The sequence below is a fragment of the Nelumbo nucifera genome, chromosome 2, assembly GCF_055504915.1.
Source record: "Nelumbo nucifera cultivar China Antique chromosome 2, China Antique-T2T, whole genome shotgun sequence".
Lineage (NCBI taxonomy): Eukaryota > Viridiplantae > Streptophyta > Magnoliopsida > Proteales > Nelumbonaceae > Nelumbo > Nelumbo nucifera.
This window is the reverse complement of record NC_142650.1, coordinates 90,915,828-90,926,971: the sequence shown is the minus strand read 5'-3', so window position 1 is coordinate 90,926,971 and position 11,144 is coordinate 90,915,828. Positions and strand designations below refer to the sequence as shown.

General features: G+C 37.9%; 1 pseudogene; it reads right to left on the bottom strand.

Annotated features, from left to right (window-relative positions):
* Positions 1–10,387: 10,387 nt before the first annotated feature.
* LOC148802499 (putative disease resistance protein RGA1 pseudogene) lies at positions 10,388–10,768 on the bottom strand (annotated as a pseudogene).
* Between the last annotated feature and the right edge of the window lie 376 nt (positions 10,769–11,144).

Here is an 11,144-nt window from a genome sequence, read left to right as displayed (position 1 = left end):
ATTATTCATGCATGAGTTATTAGCGCACTCAAATTCAGTTTTTAATTTTAATTTATGAAAAATGTTAAAAATTGGAATTTGTTGCCAAAAAAGGGTTTGTTTTTTTTGACCGAAACAAGGCACCTATGGCTTCTTTTGCAGTACATAAATCTCCAACACTTTCCCAAAATCAACATAAATATCACCCCAATTAGACAACCAATTGTAAAGTTATGGAACTCAGAAGTTTTCATATTGATTTAATATACATGTAGGAATGGCAAGAGAGTGGGTTCAGGGTGGGTTTGGGGTGGGGATCAAATTCCTTGTCCCCAACCCCAATTCTGAAATTATACCCCATCCCTATCCTCAATCCCCACTGGGATAAAATTTGTCCTGCATCCCCAATCCTCAGCAGGGATGGGTTCCCCACGGGGACCCAAATTTCCAAAATTTTTTTAGATAACAGTATTTTTTGAAAAATAAATTTACTTAAAATAAATAAAATTATTAAATTATAAATAATGTTTTAAATATGTTTTGATATATATATATAATATAATAATATATTTAAAAAAATAACATTTAATATATATAATTGGGGTCGTGGTAGGGCGGGGACCTCAATCCCCATCCCCGACCCCAATCGGGGATTCCTATTAATCCCCGTCCCCTTCCCCACCTACCAAAGCAATCTGCATCCCCGATCCGATGGGGTCTGGAAGTTGGGTCCCCTTCAGGGATGGAGAAATTGCCATCCCTATGTACTTATGATCCGGTGACCGGGTTGAACAGGTCAACGGCTCAACTGCTCAAGTCAAATGGATTTTGACAAAGTTAACAATTTTTGGTGAAATCAAGGCTTTTAGCAAAGCCAAGCCCACAAACAAGACCAAGTGATGGTTTAGAGGTTTGACAATCTGAGTCAACAGTGGGTTGAAAATACTGAATTGTGATAGGTGTTACAAATTTTTCATTTGTTTTTGAGATATAAAATTTGCACCACCAAAGAATGCAAATGAGAAAAAGTACTAATTTTGTATCAGATAATAGTACAAATCATAATCACGAACAAACGGATGCAAGATTGAACCTATCCAATTCAGATTTTGCTTTCCAAACAAACATAACCTACATTCTGCATAATAAAAAGGTTCAATACCCAATAATGTTGGGTCCTAACAAACACTTACCAAAAATAAAAGGGTAAAATATAAAAACCTTACCTGAAGTTTCTGACAATCATAAAAACCTCCCCTATAGTTTTACTTTAGCAAAAACCTCCCCTAAATTTTTAAAGATCTGGACAAAAAGCTCCCTTCCGTCATTCATTCAGACGGAAAACCAATAAAATTATGAAATTGCCCCTAATTAATTGACGGAGTTAATAAAATATTTTAAAATGTCAGAATTGCCCCTGCTTCCCCTTCCTCTCGCAAAAGAAGCCTAGAAGGGAACGTCATGAAATACTTCCCCCGATCTCCCCTCACTGTCTCTACTTTCTTCCATCAAGTCAATTGAGTCGAAGCAACCAAAAGGTGTTCATCTACTTCATGGTAGCAGCAAATAGAGTTTCAACAACTATCGACAACGACCTCCTTGAAGCTGCTGCCCAACACAAAGCAATAGAACTGAGTAGTGAACGAAAAAGAACTTGCAATTGGTAGCAATGGCAATGAGTCCATCAATAGCGAAACCCTTACAAGACGAGAGAACCAAAACACTAAAATTCTTAAACAAACACGAGATCAGTTCCAACACCTCATCAGTCACCACCATGCGCTTCAAACTCAACTCCTCTAACCACGGGTAAGCTTCAGCCATGGACGAGATCCAGGGGTACACATACCCTCCCCACCCCTCTGGCATGAAATTGAAATCAGCAAAATGTGGTTTCCCCTTGAGCGACACAAAGCAGACCTCCGGGAACCGCTTGATCAGTTGTAGAGGGAGCTTGTCCTTTATCTCAATCTCTCTCCTTGTTGAATGGATCAACGTATGATTTGATTTCCGTTATCACGTCTGTCATTTCCCTAATATCTAAAAATTCTTAAATTTCATTCTTGTTCAGGTTGGAGTCATCTTTTCTCTCCATTTGTCTGCGTGTTTTTTTGCTTTCCTTTCTACATCTCTTATGGGCTTCAACTTTCAAATTAATCTTGTTATTGCTTTCTGGGTTTATTGAGTTTACCCTTTACCAATTTTGATTCGAAATTGGTTGTCTTGCTCTTGGTTTTCATAAAAAATGTGCAAATAGTAGATTTCAGCGGTCAATCACCTCAGTTTCAATACATTCTATTAGAAACACAATTGGCAATTTTGAGTATATGAATCAATCCTTCAAAGTTCTTTCTTCTCCTGAATTATTCATTGTTTTTTGTTAATCCAAGTGCATCATTTGCTCTGGCTCAATCAACTCAATAGAAGAGAGTGGGGACGGAGAAGAGAGAGAGAGAGAGAGAGAGAGAGAAGAAGAAGAAGAAGATGAAGGGGCAGTGAGGGGGAAGCAAGGGAAGCAATGAGGGGTGATCGGGGAAAGGATTTTATGTTGTTCCCTTCTATTGCAAGAGGAAGGGAAAGCGGGGGCAATTCTGACATTTTGAAATATTTTATTGACTCCCTGACAATTAATTAGGGGAAATTTCATAATTTTATTGGTTTTCCATCTGAATCAGTAACGAAAGGGAGGTTTTTGTCGAGATCTTTACAAGTTTAAGGGAGGTTTTTGCTAAAGTAAAACTATAGGGGAGGTTTTTATATTTTACCCAAAATACAAAAAACAATTAGTAGAAATTTATGAAATTAAAAGCAATAATTAATGAGCCGGTAATTAACTAGTCTCAAAGAAAACATTTTATCAATTGTAAGTAGGGGTGTCCATCAAAAACCGAACCGAACTGCAAAATGCGGTTAACCGAACCGATCGATTCGGTTTCGGTTCGGGATTTTTGAAAAACCAAAGGAACGGTTCGGTTTTTGGTTAACCTAGAAAAAAACCAACGGTTAACCGAACCGACCGGTATATATATTTTTATATATTATATATATATTTTTAATATATGTCACATATTTTCTATGTATTATATATAAATATATATAAATATACACTTATATTGTATTTATAATGATCTATTTATAAATATATTATATATATTATATATTTTTCAAATATTTATAATATATTAGATATCATTTATTATTTATTATATAATATTATACATATATTTGTATAATATATATTATCAATACAAAAAACCGAAGAACTGAACCGATTAAAAACTGAAACCTGCAGGCCGGTTAACCGGTGGTACCAGTTCGGTTTCGGTTTGGAGAATTGGAAAAACCGGTACCACCAGTTTGGTTTACAAAAAAGTGCCATGGTTCAGTTAACCGAACCATGGACACCCCTAATTGTATGTACAACTTTTAGTAAAAGAAAGAAACCAAGAAAGCAAGAGTTCTACACAATATCTTTATGTTCAATGTGTGCTTTCTTTGCCCAATCTTCTCCGCCTTCTCGCAACTGATTCTTTAGTTCTTCAAAGTATCCCCGTATGGTTAAAGAGCGAAGACTGGCAAGCAACCCATACTCCGGCAAGGGCTTGATATTTTCACATTTGTTGATGAATAAATACCCAAGAAAGGATAAGCATGGCAACCACCTTGGCAACGATTCCAGTTTCTTACATTTTATGATGTTAAGACACTGGAGGCAATAGGATAGACACATCTCCTCAAGAAACGACATGACTCTGTTACATGCTTCAACTGTAAATTCCAACAAGAATCAGCCCATCTTCTTGGGCATGAACATTTCTTTTGAATGCAACTTAGGCAATGACTTGAGATTCTTAGATCCAAATATTTTTAAGTATCTAAGCCAAATGGGCAACTCTAGTTCTATCTATTCCTCCCCTCCATCTTCTTCTCCTCCACTCTCTCCCTCTTCCTCCTCACCTTAATCTTCTTCTCCTTCAATTATATGGTTTATATCATAATCATCAAAAGCATTATAATAATCTTCATCATCATCATCGTCACCATCATCAAAATCTTCTTTCTTCTTCTTCTTCCTCTTCTTCTTCTTCTAAAAGACCAAGTTACATGGATTCCCACCTTTGATTATCAAAACTTCCAAAAGACCAAGATTGTGCAATAGTCCCTCAGGAAAGGTTGTGAGACAACAACAACAAGTTATTTCCAAATTGAAAATTCTTCCACTTATTGGCAACACTGTCGCCATCAGCCTAAGAAAGCCAAGGTTGACATTCAGTTTACAAAGTGTTTGTTCCAGGCCCTGTAGAGTTGCTGGGCCTAATGATATTGAATCTTGAAAACCAGAAATATGACAGGGCGCCATTGAAGAAGTACCTTGACGAGCTGGCTTTGATACATTTTCCTTGGACAATAGTTTAAGGTCCCACACTAATTGAAGCCTGGGAAAAGCAATCAGCATATGAAAGATCTGTAACCATCTCAGATCCAGCTTAGCAATGGAGGCTCTGAATCCAGCTTAGCAACTACCAATAAAGGATCTTTAGCAGTTGCCAATGAAAGATCTCCTCCATGAATAGCAGTTACTAATGAAGGCTCTCATACATATTTGGCAACCACTAAATTAGAAAGACAATTAATTAGAAATTTTTGTACATAGGCAACTGCCTCTTCTATTCTTAGTTTCTTTTATTATTCTTGTTCTTTGTGTATATATACTGTACCCATCTCAGCCTGGTCGAAAGGTCAAGCAATACAAAGAATTCTTTTATCTTTTTACTTTTCTCTCTTCTACATTCTTATTTGGTATCAGATCTGCCTGTGGCATCTCACAATGCTGATTCATTTGAAGCCATGAGCTCCAACTCCTTTGATCTTAAGAACATGACTACTACAGTAGCCATGAACTCCATTCCCAACATTTCTACATATCTCACCATCAAGCTGAATGGAGAAAATTTTCTTCTATAGAGGGTTCAACTTCTGCCAAATTCTTAGAGCCTACAAACTGATGGGCCTGATTGATGGTTCGGCCAAGGCACCACCAGAGGAAATTCCAGATCCCAATGATGGTAGTAAGAAAATTCTTAAACCAAATTATTCATCATGGGTACAATTGGACCAAATTGTTTTAAGTTGGCTTGTTGCATCTCTGACAGAGGGTGTATTAGCCCAAGTTGTTGCACTGTCTACTACAGTTGAAGTATGGAGTGCCCTAGAGAGATCATTCTCTTCTCACTCACGATCCAGGGTGCTACAACTAAGGCGGTAGCTACAGAATCTTAAGAAAGGCAATCTGTCCATAAGTGAGTATGTTCAGAAACCAAAAACTATTATAGACAATCTGTCTGCTATTTCTGAACCAGTAGCTAAGGAAGACCTTGTTCTTTACGTTTTATCTGGACTAGGAAGCGAATATGAATCTCTTGTCATTGCTATTACTAATCTCTTATCATTTGCATCAATGATGTTCTTGGTTTACTGCTTAGCCATGAATCTTGGCTTATTCATCATAATGTTTCCAGTAAAGCTCCCAATGCCAATATAGATACAAATAACAATAATAATGGCAAGAATAGCAATAATAATTCTAAGTTTCAGAATGACAAAGGGAAATATGGCCGCAACAGAGGCTGGGTGCGTGGTAATCAATCTGGATGAGGACAAGGCCGGGGTAGAGGTATTATAAATGGCTGCCAGGTATGTAACAAACCTGGCCATGGTGCACTCAAGTCGTACAAATGGTACAACATCTTGTACCATGGAGAACATAACAATAATTCTCCAAATCCTACGGCTGCATTTCATAGTGGTATTTCTTCCTATAATAGCTCAACAACTAATTTTGACCCTGCTTGGTACCCTGATAGTGGAGCAACTCATCACATGACTCCAGATGCTAATAACTTACAGAATAAGTCTGAATTTTTTAGTACAAACCAGGTAAAAGTTGGTAATGGTGAAGGTTCGACAGTTAAGAGTATTGGCTCTTCTTCATTAAATTATGATCATTATCAATTTACTCTGAAAAATATTTATCATGTCCCTGCCCTGACAATGAATTTGATCTTTGTTAGCAAATTTACAAGAGATAATAATTTAGTATTTCTATTTCACCTGGATTTCTTTTTATTGAAGGATCATATGGGGAGAACTTTACTCAAAGGACCCAGTAGAGATGGACTTTATTAGTTCCCAAGAGCCAATGATGACATAGAAAATTCAACCGAAGCACTTGTTGGAGAAAGATCCTCTTTCCAGGATTGGCATCATCATTTAGGACATGCATCTTTGAAAGCAGTTAAATTAGTAATTTATAAATTTGGTTTACCTTATTCAGGACATGTGAATGATCATTTTGTTTATGAGGCTTACCCACCCCAGTTTTTTCTACAAAAGGCTATAAGTACTATGTTTTGTTTATGGATGCATATTCAAAGTTTTCTTTGATTTATCCTCTTGAAAGGAAATCATATGTTTTTTATTCTTTTGTTAAATTTAAGAAACATAGAAACATACTAAAAATCTATTTTTCACTAAAATTAAGATGCTCCAAAGTGATTGTGGATGTGAGTTTTAAAAATTATGCCCCTTCTTGGATAGTGAAGGAATTTCACACAGGGTGAGCTGTCCTCATACTCATGAGTAGAATGGAAATGCTAAACGAAAACATCGGTATATTATTGAGTCCACTCTCTTTACTGGTGTCTTCCTCTCTCCCCAAATCCTTATGGGTTAAAGTAGTAGAAACTGCAGTGTTTCTCATTAACCAGTTGCTTACTCCAACACTTGGTAATCTCTCTCCTTACGAAAAGTTGTTTGGTTAAAAACCTGATTATTCTATATTATGAAGTTTTAGTTGTCTTTGCTATCCTTTTATTCGGCCATATAACAAGCACAAGATGGACTATAGATCTATTAAATGCATTTTTATTGGATATAATCTTCTCATAAAGGGTTCAAGTGCTATAATCCGGTCACTTCACAAGAAATTATTGCAAGACATGTGGTTTTTTATGAGAAACAATTTCCGGGAATCTATCAAGAGAGGAATCTTTCTGAACCTCTGAATTTGGCACCAGTTACCTTACTACATGTTCCTTCAGTCATTGGTGTGCAGCAGAATGATATCTCTTCTCATGACTCTCTGTCTCTTGAACAAGGTATAACTACAAGATCGTCTTCAACCGATACTAACGAATCTTTAACTCATGTTGATAATCAAATAGATCAATCACGTCAGAAAACACGACTAGTTCAAGAGATTTTGGATGCCACACCTGTTGTTCCTGCTCCAGCTGTACGGATAAACTCTATGACTACTCGTTCCATGAGTTCTCACCATGTGCAGACTGCCACAAGGTATCCTTTACCTGAAGGACTACTTGTAGATGGAAGTTAGAGTGATGTAGAACCAACTTCCTACTCTTAAGCATCCAAGTCTGCTCACTGGTGCACCACTATGGCATCTGAATTTCATGCTCTCATACAAAATGGTACGTGGCAGTTTGTCCCTTATGATTCATCTATTAATGTTGTTGGCTCTAAGTGGGTTTACAAAATTAAGAGAAAATCTTATGGTTCTGTTGAAAGATACAAAGCCAGATTAGTAGCTCAGGATTTCTCTCAAGTTCCTACTATCGACTTCATTGACACTTTCAGTCCTATTGTTACTGTCCGTATGGTTTTATCTTTGGCCACCTCACAAGGATGGGACATGAAGTAGATAATGTTAACAATGCCTTCTTGAATGGATTTATTCAAGAAAATATTTATATGAAATAGCCATGGTCTTTGTCAAGCCCCTCGGGCTTAGTTCTCTCAACTCAGTAGCAGACTTCATGATCTTGGCTTCAAAAGCTCTCATTGTGATCCCTCTCTCTTCATTTACACCAAAAATAATATTTCTCTATATATTTTGGTTTATTGATGATATTATTGTTACTGGTTCTTCTGCTACTCATGTTTCTAAATTCATTTTGGGTTTGTCTCGGAGTTTCTCTCTTAAGGACCTCGAATCTCTACACTATTTTCTTGGAGTAGAAGCTCATCGAGACAAGACTGGGCTGTTTATTTCTCAGAAGCGTTACATTTTGGACCATCTACAGAAAACTAATTTGGCAACCTCTAAACCCTTGACCACACCTATGGCTCCGACGTCCAAATTGTCTAAATTTCAGGGCGTCCCACTTCCTGATCCTACTCAGTATCGCAACATTGTTGGGGCCCTACAGTATGTTACACTCACACGACCAGATGTGGCATTTGCGGTGAATAAGGCTTGCCAATTCCTTCAGAACCCGACTAATGATCATTGGACAACAGTGAAACGCATTTTGCGTTATCTCAAAGGCACAATTGAGTATGGGCTACATTTTGCATCTAATTCTCCTAAGTATTTAGTTGCATTTTCAAATGCTGATTGGGTTGGTTGCCCTGATGACCGCTGGTCTACTAGCGGCTATGGTATTTTTATTGGGTCTCATTTAATCTCCTAGAGTGCAAAGAAATAGCCCACCCTTGCCCGTTCTAGCACTGAAGCCGAATTTCGCTCATTAGCTAACACCACCACCAAATTACTGTGGCTTCAGTCTCTACTACAGGATTTGGGTATTCGTTCGTCTGTTCCTCCTATTCTTTACTGTGATAATATTGGAACCACATATATGGCAGCGCATCTGGTGTTTCATGCTCATACCAAGCACATCAAAGTGGACTTTCATTTTTTGCATGATCATATTTCCGTAAAAATCTGGATGTCCGATTTGTTTCTACTAATGATCAGCTGACCGACATCTTTACCAAACCTCTTGCTCTAACTCAATTTGATTTTCTCCGGTCCAAGCTTCATGTGCTTTCATCCCAGATTCGCTTGAGGGGGTGTATTAAGGAAAGCGCTCCAGAAGGTAGCTTCACAAGTCTAGCAATTACCAATGGAGGCTCTCAGTCCAGCTTAGCGGCTACCTATAAAGGATCTTTAACAGCTGCCAATGAAAGATCTCCTCCAAGAATAGCAGTTACTAATGAAGGATCTCATATAGATTTGGCAACCACTAAATTAGAAAGACAATTAATTAGCAATCTTTGTACATAGGCAACTGCCTATTCTATTCTTAGATTCTTTTACTATTCTTGTTCTTTATGTATATATACTGTACCCATCTCAGCCTGGTCGACAGGTCAAGCAATACAAAGAATTCTTTTATTTTTTACTTTTCTCTCTTCTACATTCTTATCTCGTAGGCAAGGGAACTCATCTTCCTGTCCCCACCATTCCTCCAAACCATCCAACTCCCTTAGTGTTAGAGATTTTAGCAGGAGTAGATTCCCAAAAGGTGGCAAGTGCTCAATCTTGCTGCACTTAGAGAGTACCACGGTGACAAGCCGTGTATAGCTTAACGGGTCTTTCATCGTCATCCAATTTGTTAATTTAGAACCACCATAGCCTGTGATAACTAGGCCCTTAAGCTTTGTGTGGGGCTGTAATTTATCTAGCACTTCCTCATCTCCTGGGAATCCTTTGCTCTATGTCAGTTTTAAGTGATCAAGCCTTCTCTTATCCTTCTAGTGGGCTCCCCTAGCTTCCTCAGCATTGCCCACATTCTCTAGATTCAGAATCCGATCGAAGCGTCCCCTCTAGGAGCTCCAAATCCTTCAGATCTTCTATCTTAAAACCATTGTATTCATTTTGCTGGTTCATTACAAGAACACAAGATAATGTCCTAAGCAAATGCAGTCTCCCAATTCCTCTTGGGGTGTACTCAAATTTGGAATCACCAATTTCTGCCATTCGTAAGTGCTGGAGGTTGATTAGGTTCCCTATGCTCTTAGGCAAACCACTAAGGCACAAGCAGTCATCTAATATCAATGTCTGCAAATTGAAGAGATAACACAACGGCTCAGGTAGCTCTCTAATATCACTGCAACTGAGGTTAATGTATCGGAAATGTTTCAAATGGCTGATATCTGGCAAAGTCTCTATTCGAGTACTATTCAGGTCTAACACACGTAAGAATTTGAATACTCCAAAGAAGTGAGCTGGAGGGAGGTTTCCATGGAACTTATCATCTATATCCTTCAGAAAATAGTCTATTAGAATAAATGTGGATAACTGCAAACATTTATCGAATTCATTAATATTTATGGATTCCAGGTCTTCAATAACCAGTGACATGTGACGAACCTTGTTCATGAGATTGCATGAGTTCACACCCTCCATTCTGAAACACATTCCTCTTGAAACAAATTGTGATAAATCATGGATTAAGTCATGCATCCGGAAATCCCTCTTAGATGGCCATGGAGATATTCCTTCCTGAAAGAAACACCTGTGCCTTAGTTCAGCAAAGTACTGGTTACCAATAAATTCAATCATTTCAACTTCTCTAGTTGGAATAACAAATCCTTCAGCCATCTAGAAGAGGACTAGCTCTACTTTATCAAATTCATAACCTTTAGGAAACAGAGAGCAATATAACAAGCATTGCTTAAGATGAGGGGACAGATAGTGGTAACTCAAGCTCAGAGCTGGCAAGATGTTGGGGTCTTGCAATTCCCACATCTCACTTTTCAAGGCACATTCCCACTTATTCTCATCAATCTCACCTCGGAGCAGATTTCCAAGTGTCTCTACAGCAAATGGCAACCCATTGCACTTTTTCACAATTTTCTTTCCAATTGCTTTCAAGTGTGGAGGTATAGCAGAATTCTCATCAATAAGAGCGCATTTCTTGAACAAGGACCAACAATCTCTGTCCTTCAACACTTCCAGGTAAAGGGGTTCCTTCACACCCATAATTGATGCGACTCTTTGACTCCGAGTGGTTATTAAAATCTTCCCTCTTCAGAAACATCAAACGGAGCCTTCCATAATTGTAATTTTCATTCCATACATCATCAAGCACAAGGAAAATTTTCTTCCCCCTTAATCTGTTTTGAAGTTCAAGATGAAGTGCTACTTTTTGGTCTTGTGTCTATTAATGAATTAATATTATTCTCTAGTATCTCCTAATGCATTCATCGTGACCCCTTTCAACTGATGCATTCTGTGCCTCTTACCGGGTACAACAACTTATTGCAGAGCTGAATGAAATCTTAGCTCATGATGTTGTAGATGAAGATGGACAATGGAAAAAGAAGCTCCCAGATCAAGAGCGATTATTGCTTGAAGG